The 13,904-nt window shown below is 39.4% G+C and overlaps 1 pseudogene; it reads right to left on the bottom strand.

Moving 5' to 3' along the window:
* Window positions 1–7,049: 7,049 nt before the first annotated feature.
* LOC123579726 lies at window positions 7,050–7,910 on the bottom strand (annotated as a pseudogene).
* Window positions 7,911–13,904: the final 5,994 nt, after the last annotated feature.

Here is a 13,904-nt window from a genome sequence, read left to right on the forward strand (position 1 = left end):
CGGCAACATGTCTGACTTGATCCGGATGTCTTTTGCCTCTAGAAAAGGTGTTCGTGTTCTTCCAGCCACCATGTGGATTCAGAGATGCTTTAACACCAACATCTCTCACAACTAGGGAAACATCTTACACCTTACATTCCATTTTCACTCCTGCTTGAGGCCATAGGCACTTTCCAGGGCAGCTATTTTGTTTTATTTTTTTTCTCCATAGGAGTCTTCCTGATAGCATTCCCCATCTCCCCATCGTCTCTACGCTGTTTCTCACCCCACTGCAATTATTCACAAGGGTTTTCATCCGAGACAGTGACCCACATCCTCCATTTCTCTGATTAGAAGAAATTAGCGTCTCAAGGCTATGATTTTGGTTCTATTCTTGTCTCTCAGGTGTGAACATTCGTATCAGTTTCACAGCATCCTCCATCTAGATTGCTCATACTACTCTTGGAAATACCTGGAAGAAGTCAGTGGAAGAACATGGTACATTTTCTGGAATACTGATTTTATTGAAAGATTCAGGAAATAGGGGAATCTATGAGAAAGAAGTAACACAATGTAATAAGAAAATAACTTAAATTTCATTTTAATTTAAGTAGACCAAATTATATGTTGATTTATATATCATTCAAGGTCCAAGCAGAAAGTAAATGGCATGGCCAAATGGTGAAGATGAGCAGAGTCTAATAAAGGACTTTTTGCAGATGAATGGGTGGAATGAAGGGAAACCAACAAGGGGCAGTGACTCACCAGAGGAGTGGGGTCCATTCCCACCCCTGGACCTGAGGGAGCCTAGGATAATATGCAGCTGTAAGAAAGAACTGCCAACTGGAGCTGTGACATTTGGTTGCAAAAATGCACTGAAAGTGTCGCCCAGCAGGCAGAGAACCAAGTAAATAAATAACCTGACCTCTCTATCCCTCTGTACTCTGACGTGTCGTTACCCATTGGCCAAATCCAGCCATAAGCCAGAGGGCAAGAGCAGCCTATTAGTGCCATCCATAGAGGCTGGGGGCCCAGAGCAAGGAGGAAGAGGGTAGCATGTGAATCTGGAGGAAGAAACAGACTATAGAGCCCAAGGCAGAAAGCAAAAGTTATGCCACTTTTGAAGCTTAAAGAATGAAACTTGAAATAAAATTTGAGCTTGAGAAAAGCCCACTGTGGCTCATCACTGTGTTCAGAAAGAAAAATCTATGGTCTGCTGCTAACTGGAGACCTAACAGAGAACTTACCATAAAATGTTTTCCAGGGCTGAAACAAAATGAATGTAGTAGCAAGAGCTTCATACTGATCACAGACCTGTCAGAGACTTTTGGGCCTTTCAGTGCCGCAAAGTTACATGCAAAGTGCCCACTTACCTGCCCCACCATGTTCCCTATGTCCGTCATCATCTGGGAAGCTATGACAAGAGGAGACAGCTCCTAGAAGTCCTGTAGAATCTATTCTAGAGAGTTGTTCCATCACTCCAAAAAGGGGTTCTGTGTCAGATTCATTGGTGAAAACTTAACTGTTATATTTCTGGTTTGAAGATTCATAAATCAGATCAGAATTCTAAAAGTTCACGGTCAAAATACTGTTTTAGGTTTTGGAGCCAGATCACCTGGGCTTCAACCTAATCTCTAATTCACCGGCTGTGTGGCCTTAATATCTTGAAGCTTGTTTCTCCACACGCACAGCAGAGACACGGATTATACTTAACCTCATAGAAACATGGTGAAAAATGAGAAAACTTTTCCAGTGTATCGATATAATAAGCACTCAAACATGGCAGCTGGTAGCAGTAGTAATGTTAGTATTTTCATGATTATCACTGCCTATTCAACTTAACCCTAAACCTGAGCAAATCAACCTCGCACTCTAGTAAGTATTAAGATCATCTGGTATTAGTATACTGTGCTGAGACATGATACTTAGGAAATCCCAACCTGGATTTTCTCTCCCATGGAAACCAGTGGGTTTCCAGGGCAGACCTTCCTCAACCTTTATCACCTGAGAATCTTGTTAAACAGATTCTGATTCATTCAGTTGGAGGTAGAGCCCAGACTTCTGCATTTTTCACAAATTCCCAGGTGGTGCTTATGCTGTTGGTCCCAGGACCCTGCTTTAAGTAGCAGAGCCTGAGATCTGGGGCACCTGGGTAGTTCAGTTGATTGAGCGTCTGACTCTTGGCTGCAGTTCAGGTCATGACCTCATGGCTTTGTTGGTTTGAGCCCCACATCAGGCTCTCTGCAGGCAGTGCTGTGCCTGCTTGGGATTCTCTCTCTCCCTGCCTCACTCTGCCCCTGACCCACTCATGCTATCTCTGTTCTCTCAAAACAAATAAACTTAAAAAAACAAAGTCCGATCTGCTTGCTCCACTTGAGATGAGAGAAATGGAGATTTTTTTCACTACTCTTTTTTCTACAAAATTGAACCCCTAGCCCTGCATATTGGTGTCAGAGGACAGTGTTTGACGTGTGAATTAAATCCAAGAGAGTAAGCTGCTTGAGCAATTTCATGAAGGAATGGGATTCCAGGAGGTAGGAGAGAGAGGCTCACAGAAAGGAGAGAAAGAGATGCCCCAAAGACAAACTTGTATGTATCCAAAGTATTACTTTGCCTAGATCAGCTTTCAACTGAAGAAAGAACCCCACAAGCCCCCAACATTCACCACACACAATCCAAACACCACCCTTCCCTATGTGCACTTTTATCACAGTATTTTTTAAATTTTTTAACATTTATTAATTTTTTGAGAGACAGAGAGAGAGTGTGTGAACAGGGGAAGGGCAGAGAGAGAGAGAGTCACAGAATCTGAAGCAGGCTCCAGGCTCTGAGCTGTCAGCATAGAGTCCTACACAGGGCTTGAACTTACAAACTGTGAGACCATGACCTGAGCCGAAGTTGGATGCTTAACTGACTGAGCTACCCGGGCGCCCCTATCACAGTATTTTTTAAACAGTATCCATCTTGCAAAAGTTTAAAAAGCAGTAAAAACCATACATTCTCAGCATTATTCTGAAAATCACACTCAAGATGTAATAGATGGTTTCTCAGAAACAGATCGCTCTTCAAAAGATAGAGACTATTAACATTTTCCCTACTTCACATCATGATGGCCTTTTCCACAAACAAATGGAAAGAGTTGGTCTCCATGTGCGTGTGGGCAGGAATATTAACCCAGAGGGCTGTAATTGCAGAGTTTTTAATAAGAGAAAAAGGAAGCTGATGGCAGGGTCCCTTTTGTCTGCTCAAACCGAAAAACAAAAGGAAGTTAATTATTTCAGAACCAAGCACCCAGGCTTTGCTCTTTGAACACGTGCTGTGCTCTTTTAAACCTGGAATCAGGGGCGCCTGGGTGGCGCAGTCGGTTAAGCGTCCGACTTCAGCCAGGTCACGATCTCACGGTCCGTGAGTTCGAGCCCCGCGTCAGGCTCTGGGCTGATGGCTCAGAGCCTGGAACCTGTTTCCGATTCTGTGTCTCCCTCTCTCTCTGCCCCTCCCCTGTTCATGCTCTGTCTCTCTCTGTCCCAAAAATAAATAAACGTTGAAAAAAAAAAAAAATTTAAAAAAAAACAAAAAAAAAAAAAACCTGGAATCAGTGCCATCCCCAAAGTGTGCTCCAGTAGCAACCTTAGCTAGCCCATGCCTCTGATCTATGTGCATGATGTCTGTTCCTTCAGAACTTACTAAGGCTTTTATCCTGTCATTTCTGAAAACCGGCAGAATGCCTTTCACACATGCCATCTGCCAGACAACCTACCTGGGGAGGCTGTGACACATGGTGACAAGGAGTAGTCTCTAGGATTGCATAGAGCAGATTCTGGGGGCTCCCTCCCTAGTTATATGACTCTGAGTGGGTTACTCTACCTCAGTGAGGCTTCATTCCCTCACTGTAAAGTGACAATAACAATACAGCCCCATCTTTCTGTTTCTCTAAGTATGACAAGTTTGCTGGTGAAACAGTATTCACTGCCTTAGGAACAAAGCCACTCATGCATCAAGTCAAAAATATATTGACTGAAATGTCACTGTAATGAGGTGATATAGGAGAAAGAAGATCCTCTCAGTAGAAGCTTCCCAGTGATATTTATAAGGATTTTTATTAGCTTTTACATACAGTTCCTGACCATTGCTCCACAATGCAATTTATGTTAAACACGTTTTTGTCTAATCTAAGCGGTAGTTGTTTTCAATGATAAGAACTATGCCCTTATGGCTTTTGTAATCTCTACCCATCATATCTAAGTAGATTAGTTACTTAACAAGTGCTTTTAACCTCCAAACTTGAGTCAAAAGAAGAGGAGGGAAGAATAGAAGGCACAAAAATACAAAGTGACTACTCTAATTCTCTCCCAAATTACCTCATTTTTATTTATTCTCACATTTTGGTGGAAAAGACATTATCCACACACTCACACACACAAAAAAAGATATTAATCTTCTTCCTTCCTTCCTTTCCTTCATTCATTCTTTCATTCCTTCTTCCCTCCCTCCCTTTCTTTCTTCCTCTCTTTCCTTCCTTCCTTTCTTCCTCCCTCTCTCCCTTTCTTTTATCTTCTTTTTTCATCAAAAAGAATTCTGAGACTAAGAGAAGCAAGTGATTGTACTGGTCCTAAAGCCAGTAAAACTTAGAGCAGGTACATGCAAGTATGTAAAACTGCAAAGCCCATTCTCTATCTCCTCATAGTGCATATTGAGTAAAGACCCAATTATGTAATTTATGTGAAAGATACAATGGTACTTAGGAGGAAGTCATTTCTGCTCCATCTATAAGTGTTCTAAACTACCAGGTTCTTGGTGATCAGCTTCCTCTAGTAGGAAGTATCTGGCTTCCCTGGATGATCTTCTAGTCATTATGCAGAGAAGATGCAGTCACCACGCATACACACACACACACACACACACACACACACACTCTGCATAACAACCAAAGAGTCTAGAATTGTAACCAGAATGGCAGAGTTAAACAGAAATCTTTTGAAAGGAAGTGAGTTTTGTCCAGAGAATGTGCTAATTGTTCCTGGAGTGTGACTGACCAATAACTGCACTTGACTTGGAAAGACCAGAGGGGATCACCCTTCAACCCTTACAAGAGCCTTAACATGTATCTTCTTGACAGAATGACACAGCCAATCAACTTTCCACTCTGTTCCATGGAATGTGATTGTATAGCCTACAATGAAAGTAAGGAAACCAGTCTTTAATTATGTACTCTATGTAAGATGAGGTATGTCACTTACATGGTTTTTCAGTTAATCCTCACAACCATGCTATTAAAATAAGTCCTAGTATTTCCATTTCCCACATAAGACATGGAGTCAGAGATATGGTGATGTGTTCAAAGCTTAACAATTCACACAGCAAATATTCAAATCCAAGTTCTTTGAACTAACAGCCCTTATTTTTTTCACTGTATCACTGAATCAAATATGAGATACAGTCTTTCACATAGAAGTGAGCTACTTTTGATTTGCCATTTTAAGCCATGTGCCCCCTGGTTTCAGAACAGGTGACCTCAAGCCATATACCCCCACACACCTAATCCTCCCTTTAGGTAACCAAAAATTCACTAACCTTGAAGAAGTTTGGAGAATAATCTGAGTATTGGGAGAGGTTTACTCTAGACTAGAGTTTCCCAAAAGTGAATTGTTCATGAACCATCTTCATAATTTTTTACCATATCCTCTTTCCAGCTATATAATTACTTGTATATTTTTGTTGCTTTAGATTAATTTATTTTAATTAAGATTAATAAATTTCAAAGAAAATTTTATATTACCACCACAAATGGAATATCCACATCAATTAATTAATTTCATAGTAATTAAAATCTGACTACTCCTTAATATCATCATGTGTGCCATCAAGACAATGCTTACCACACTTTAGAAAATACTACTTTTGACAAATCTGACCTGTCAGGAATAAATCACAATCTTAACTAACTCATTTGTGTCTCACTTTAGTGGAGTTATCCAGCTGTCATATTTCAGTATTGTAGAATGTGCCATTTTTAAATTCAAGCCTGGCTTCCTTGATCATGATGAAGAGCTGTCTTCTTTTCCCTTTGTCTGTCTATCTGTCTGTCTGTCTGTCTCTCTCTCTCTCTGACTCTCTCATAATGGCTTCATTGAGGTATTCCCATACCATAAAGTTGACCCATTTAAGGAAAATAATTTAATCGTATATGTTGCTTTGCAACCCTCTCAGAAGCTTCCAAGGTATAATCTGAAACTACTCCCCAAAAACAGAAGGCAGGAAGAAACTAAAGAAAGAGGTAAGCCACTCCCAGATTAATAGGTAGCAGTTGTAATAATCAAAGGGAACCTGCATATGAAACTTGTCTTGGGCTGTTGCAAGACGAATGGATTCCTGTATCAGCCCTCCAAATCTTAAAAGTTTATAAAGAGGCCCTAACGAGGCTCAGTCACATATACCATGTAAGTGTTTCCAACATGACATCACCATCCCAAGGATTTGTCTTTGAAGCAGCCTCTGGGAATGGGAAAAGCAAGCAGAACCCACATTCCAAGGAGAGGGGAGTGGGTAAGGTGCCTCCAAGTGCCCAAGTCTGGCTCATGGGTTAATCAGCAGTCATGTCTTTTTGATGACATTTTCCAACAGTATACTCACATAGTTGTGCAGTCACTACCACAATCAATTTTAGAACACTTTCATCACTGCAAAAGGAAACCACATGTCCTTTATTAGTCACCCTGTTCTCCCACTACCCCCAGCCCAGGCAACCACTAATCCAATTTCTGACTCTATGGATTTGCCTATTTTAGATATTCCATATAAATGGAATCATGTAATATGTGACATTTAACATCTGGTTTCTTATACTTAATGTTTTCAAAACTAACCCATGTTGTAGAATATATCACTATTTCATTACTTCTTATTGCTGAATAATATTCCGTTGCATGGAAATACCATAATTAGTGTATCCACCCATCAGTTGGTGGACGTTTGGGTTGTTTTCACTTTTTGTCTATCGTGAATGGTGTCAGCATTTATGTACAAATTTTTTTTGATAGATCCATTATTTAATTAGGTTCTTTTTAAGAAATTTAGAACACCAATTTGTGAAGGTAAACACCATTCATGAGAGCAGACATAGAGCAGAGGTAGCCCTGAAGCTGAGGAACAGCTTTGATTTTTGGCAGAATTTGCGAGTCCACAGCTTTCTGATCAACCTTGCGCTGCTCTGTAATCTCGTATTTCTCTTTCTCCATGTTGAAGATCTCACCTTCCTGGTGTCTGGGTTTATGCAGCTTCTTCTTCTTAAAGTAAGCATCAGTGAGGTGTTTGGGGATTTTCACACTGCTGATATCAATTTTGGTGGAGGTGATGACAAATTTCTGGTGTGTTCTACGCAGAGGAACTCGAGTAAGGGGCAGAGGTCCAGTCACAAGTAGCAAGCCACTGCTCAGTTGCTTCAGGAAAACCACCCTCTTGCCTCTGTGGCGCTCAGTGAGGATGACCAAAATGGTCCCAGCAGTGATGCTAGCTCGCAGTTTCCTCACAGGCTGACTGAAAGGTTTTTTGCCATGGCTCAACAGCTTCTGTGGCACATCTTCAGTAGAATAATACCTAGGCATTTTGTGAAGTTTAACCACTCAGGTACCACCATTCTTGTCACCACCAACTGGTTTTGTGACAGTAGCAAGAACCTTCTTCTTTTTCTTTTCAATCCTAGATTTAGCTGCTGAATAGTTCCTCTTTTACGTAGCCTTTCTCCAGTACATAGCCGATCAGGAATATCTGCCAATTCCTCTGACTAGGACAGGGTTTTGGCTGCAGTGGGGCTTCCCCTTATTTGATGTTTTAGCTTTAAGGTTACCCTTCTTAACCTTGCCACCAGCATCAGCCTTCTTAGCTTCAGGTTTCTTCTCCTTAGTATCTGGCTTCTCAGCTTTTTCACCTTCCATCTTGCAAGATGGGAAAGCTATGTACAAGTTTTCATGTGGATGTTTGTTTTGTTTTGTTTTTCTTTGTTTTGTTTTGTTCTGTTTTTTGCCTTATATGCCTAGGAATGGAATTGCTGAGACGATAAAGGGTCTTAGCAGTGTTTGGGGTTATGGTTTAAATTACCTGTTTGACCTGAATTAAATCACTCAAACATAATGATATCCTTCCTTAATTCACTTACTGTAAAACTAGACAAACAAATGCTGCTGTATTGACCAGAGGGGTCTCCCAAGACAGAAATGATAAGTGGACAGAAACTGAAGAATCTGGATTCTGCCACCAACTAGCTAAATGGCCATGAGCAAATCACTTTACCTACTACCCTCCATTGTCCTTATTTGGAAAATGAAGAAATTAGACTTGCTTTTGTCTGACATTCTTACTCACTTTAATACTCTAATTTTATTAATATATGTGAAAGCATTTTGACAAGTTAAGGGCAGATAGATAGATAGATAGATAGATAGATAGATAGATATAGATATAGATACACACACATCTATCACATACCTCCTTGCTGAGAAACCATGTCCCATGGTGAAATAACATCAGCACTCAATCTTAGGAAAAGGATGCCCAAATTGGGCCATTTCCTCAAAAGTAAGACATATTCTCATGCAATTCTCAGGTGCTTATGTCCCCTCTCAAAGAATGAAAACATATATTTCTTTTTCTTTACATAATTCTATTTTCTTAAGCAAAGAAAATACTATAAGGGGAGCCCAGGTGTTCTCCCTATGCAATATATTTTCAGCACATCCCTGGTAACCATAAATTGCTTTGGAAAGGAACACTGAATTATGTCCTCTCAGGTAGCTGGAGTCACAGTGAAGTTATTCCACAGAGAACTGTGTTGGAAGCTTGGGAAAAATGAGCACATAAAGTTTAAAAAGTTACAAATAACTCTGAGATAAGAAAAAAGGATATATTTTTAGCAAAACATATCCAGATGATTGGGTTTGGGAATCTTCAGGTGGTGTAGTTTCTTATATATTCCCAGTTCACACAGGAAATACACTAAGATACAGATTTATCTATATATCTCTCTATATATTCATGTAGCTCTACTCCTCAATTTAAAACAACAATTTATTATTGTTTCTCATGGTTCTGTGTGTTGACTGGACTCAGTTGGGTGGTCCCCACTGGTGTCTTCCATGAGGAGATACCTGGGGTTGGAGTCATCAGACTGTCAGACATCCAAGATGGCTTGAGAACTGGCCACCTTGTCTCTCCTTTAATACTTTAATTCAGGATACTTTATTTCAGATTCATTTGGCATTTATAAACTTATAAATTTTTGTATGTCAATATTTTTACATGATTGATCTTCGGGACAGGCCTGTTAAATGGATTAAGGATGAGGAAACAGAGATTCAAATATGATAATGTGCCCCAAAAACCATGGCTATGAGTATTAAAAAAAAAAAATCCCAGGAAGTGTCCTATTCCTCATCAACTGTTCTTTTCATTACAACATATTACTTCTTAAATTCTTGGGGACTATGGTCCATTACTGAAAACTTTGATAAAAATGCTTTCCCTTTTTGTACCAGAACTTGCTTCCCAATAATGTGAAACAACTGACCTTTATACAGCTCTTTATGATCTAGATTAAAATTAGATTTTATCTGTCTTCTACTTGAGAGTTCAAATACTTGAAAACTCAGTTACCTTCTAAGATACCATCTTTTCCTGTTCTCAATCATCTACATGTTTTTTTTTTCCTCTCAATGGCCTTATAAATATTAGTCAATGTTTTTAAAGTATTTATTTTGTCCTGAAATCAAACATTAGGTTTTTCTATCAAAGGTATAGTATTATTATGTTACAGCAACAAATGTGTTGGTTCCCCATGCCCCAGTACCTCCCTTCAAGGTGCTAATGGGGGCCAGATATAACCCTGCATGCATAGATAATTTTTCCTTTGGTACCACAGAGAAGAATCCTGAAATTATGAATCTGGAAGCTCCCTTAGGAACTATCACTAAGCTACCACTCTCCCTCCAGAAAGACTGAGATAAATCTTTGCTCCCTACTGTTTTACAATCTTTTTAATTATAAACAGATGGCCCCAGGGATTTTATCCCCTTTTAAAATATAAAAACAATACTCCTGGAGATAAATCTCTATCTATGGAAGTCTCTATTCAATCACTCTGTGACATCCAATGTTTGTTCTTTTATTTAGTGTTCTTTGCTTAGAAGGCCATAATTATGTAAAAATATTTTCTTTAAGTTCCATATTAGTGTGTCAAGAATTCAATCTTCAGTACACTGATCATTTCATACTACAAAATCTGCCTACTGTTTTTCCTACGCCAGATGCTACATAGATGCTATTGAATTTTCAGTGTCTCCTTCAGCACAAAAGTATCCCTTTAGCTTCAGCTTTTCAATCTAAATTTGCAGTTGACATCTCCATGAAGATGTCTTTTGGGCACCTGAAACCCAATATGCTCTATAATAAACCATCTACCTTCCCTTCCTAAACCACTCATCCTCAACTTTAGATACTTATATACTGGAAATATAGAGTCAAGGAAGTAAAGAGACTGATAATCACCTTTGTCTTCTCCAGTTTATGGTTATGTCCTTATTTTTAACAAACGTCTACTGAATACCTACTGTGTGCAAGGCACTAAGAATCTAGCAGTAAACAAAGCAATCAAATTCCCTGCTCACAGGGAGCTTATATTCAAGTAGAGAGAGACAATAGGCAGAGAAACAAGTGATAAACTAGTATTACAGGTGGAAATAAGTGCTTTGAAGAAAAGTAAAGTGATCCAAGTATTTCTATTAACTACATCACCACAAAGGGTTGTATTGGAAAACATCATCTTTGACTTCTAACACAGGCTTCGATGCCTGAAACTGAACAGCTGACTTGTACAGGAAAAATACTTCAGCCTAACAGCATTCCTTAAAAATATGGTTCTTGCCCCAAATGTAAACAAGACCAAAATGCCTATGTTTTGAGGCAGCCAGAGATTGACACTGCCCTCTTCCATCCCCTTCTACTGTACATCTCAAGAGGAGGGTGGTCCCCTGCATGCTTGAGTGTCAAGGTGACATAGGAAGCTGAAGACACAGGGAAAGACAGTGAAAACAGGGCAGTTTGGGACTTACAGTTTTTCATTCAGTTCCTTTGGAGAAATAAGAATTACCACCTGCCTCATTACGTGCAGAAAGCAATCCACCGCATGCATGTCAGAGAATCTCTCTCCTCATTTAAGCTAGATTTGACCACAGGTTTCCACTACATAAGAATTTGGCTGGGGCTATGCATAGTGTGACCCCTTTCCATGCCCATTCATCCTGATATGTAACAGAGAACTTATGGAACTCTCTGAGAATCAAGTGAAAACCATGAAAACAGTGAGATAGATAATAAACATGATAGACAAAGGAGAGAGATTAAGCCTATGGATGACTGGCAGTACTAGAGGGAAATCTGAGTAAATGGGACAGAAGCAATAATCCGTGGTAAAATGGAAACAGAAATTCTAGAAATGAAGAATGAGCTAAAACCACATTCAGTATCAGGTAAAATTCATGAAAGACACCAACATCGAAATTTACTCTTAAAATAGTTAGATTTCAAGCATGAAGAAAAAAGTGAACATATTTAGCTCCTTACACACATAGACCCTGAATATTAAAATTCTCCACCTGCGTTTTGATCCTAAGTATGTGCTGTTCATGTACAGCCCCAGGAAGACCATTTCATCTTGAAGTGATCCAGGCAGGGGTATATATGCAGGATGTTTGGAAATGGGAAAGCAGGAGACAGTTGACACAATGTATTAATACAGCATAAGAGGTACGTTTAAGGAAGAAATTGCCTCCAGAGGAACATGGCATGAACCAAAGGTGGAAGGCTGAGAATCCTCAGTAATGGGTCTCTCCCCCCACCTCTTTTCCACACAACCAACAATCTCTCTGAAATAGAAAGAAAAGGGAAAACAAGATGGCTGGAGAAATAAAGGAGTGTACTAAGAAAATATTTGTAAAAAAACAAAGTGCAATTTTAACAGGAAAATGTAGAGCTTTTTTCTAAATTTCTCTTCCTTTGTTGTTGACAGTTCTTTAGAAATTATAGAACTGCCACTCTTTTCCATTTCTCTACCATTGCTTTTCACAAACTAAATTCTAAACAGATCCCTCTAGATGATATGGCAGAAATGGATATTATCTGTAATACTACTTCTAGAATAGTGAAATGTAATAATGATCACAATTAAGTCTTACCAAGATTTAGAAAGAGAATTAGTGTCTCACGTGGACAACAGTCTCACACTTTGTCATATTTCCTCAGCAAAAATAACCTTTTTGTCCATGCACTTGCTTTTGTAGCCTTTTTCAAATCCTTCATGCTTGGATCTATTTTCTGGATTGATATTTTTTTTTTTGTCCTAGAATATGAACATCGATAGTTTCTGACATCTCCCTTAAAATACTGTTGCATCTTAGAGTCTAATCTCCTTTGCTGCCTCCTGAATTTGATTCTTCCCTGTGAGAACTGCACATGAGATAAGGGGAAGCTTTTGTCGAAAGTTCTCTCCATCTGTAGCCCAAATATGAAATTTCCATAAACAGTATCAGTCTATGCACTTAATTGACAGTAAGCAGAAGGAAAATTAACTTCATAATTTAAAAAAAAATTAGAACTGTTGAAAATATGTGGTCAAGACCTGAACTTTCTTATAAAACTTATTCTTTTCTTCAAGAGCAATGTACCATGAGCTTTCTGCAACTGAGCCGTCTGGGCTAGGGAAATTGGTAGAAGAGAATTTTTTCCAGAGATGTACTCACCCATATGAAGTTGTGTCTTAGCTGCAATGCAAGGAGAGAACAGCATGCAGACATAGCATTGCAAAAGCAATTTCTTTCAGAGAGATCAAAATGTTTCTGAGAAACTACTATAACTTCCCAAGAATACAATTGCTTAGTCTTCAATGCAGAAGAACACACATACACAAAGCACAGAATAGAGGAAATGGGGGAATGTTAAGTAAGGATTAACATGTTAAGTAAGGATTAACAGGAAAGGCAGAGTTTCCAGAACAAAATCATAAGGAATATTTCCCCTTCCATTTTCCACTAGATCTGATTTCTCAAAGATTTCAGATGCGTCCTCTCATTTGGAGAATTCGACTTTCTTATTTTGAATCAGTTTTATTATAGTGAACTTGTTAGAAGTCTGGAGTCAACAATCTCTGGTGTTTATCCACACTGTAGACAAAGTGGGAAACCTGTGCCTCCACCCCCTAGCCCCCTCCCAAACACAATAATGAGATGCCCCAGCCCTCTCTTTGCTCAGGTAGAGTCAGAAGAGACCAGTGGAGAGACAAGACTTTCATAGTCACCGACAGTAATGAGACTACCACCAGTACACTGTTGATAAAACCACACAGGGTGTTGGAACTCCCAGCCTGCCAACCAGTAATAAGACTCATGTGTCAACAAAGACTAAGGAATCTGGGTTTCTATAGCCACCTGATAATAATGAGGCAACACCCTTCCTTCTACTGAAATGGTGTCATAGATCTTCAGCTAAAAAGGTTTAAAAAGATCTAGAGTTATAATACAAAAAGTTACAGGTTTAGGAAAAAAAAAAAGTTTCATCACACTGAGAACCAGGAGGATTTCTAACAAAATGAAGAGACAATAGGTGCCAATATCAAGATGGCAGGGTTGTTAGGATTATAAGTGTGCTCACCACCAGGTAGCATGTTATAATGTAAGAAGTCTCAGACATACAAATTTATAAATACTGTTGTGGAGGTCATTGACAGCACAAACCACCAGCTGACCCTTAAGTGGGCCCAGGCAATCAGAGGCTCCTCACTCCCTCCCCTGTCCTTGGAAAGTACATTCTGCTTGGTTTCTCACTCTTAGAAGCTGCCCCAAGGACACAGCCTTGAGATGGTGATGTGGTATTAAGACCGTCTG

This window comes from Leopardus geoffroyi, chromosome A3 (genome assembly GCF_018350155.1).
Source record: "Leopardus geoffroyi isolate Oge1 chromosome A3, O.geoffroyi_Oge1_pat1.0, whole genome shotgun sequence".
NCBI classification, from domain to species: domain Eukaryota; kingdom Metazoa; phylum Chordata; class Mammalia; order Carnivora; family Felidae; genus Leopardus; species Leopardus geoffroyi.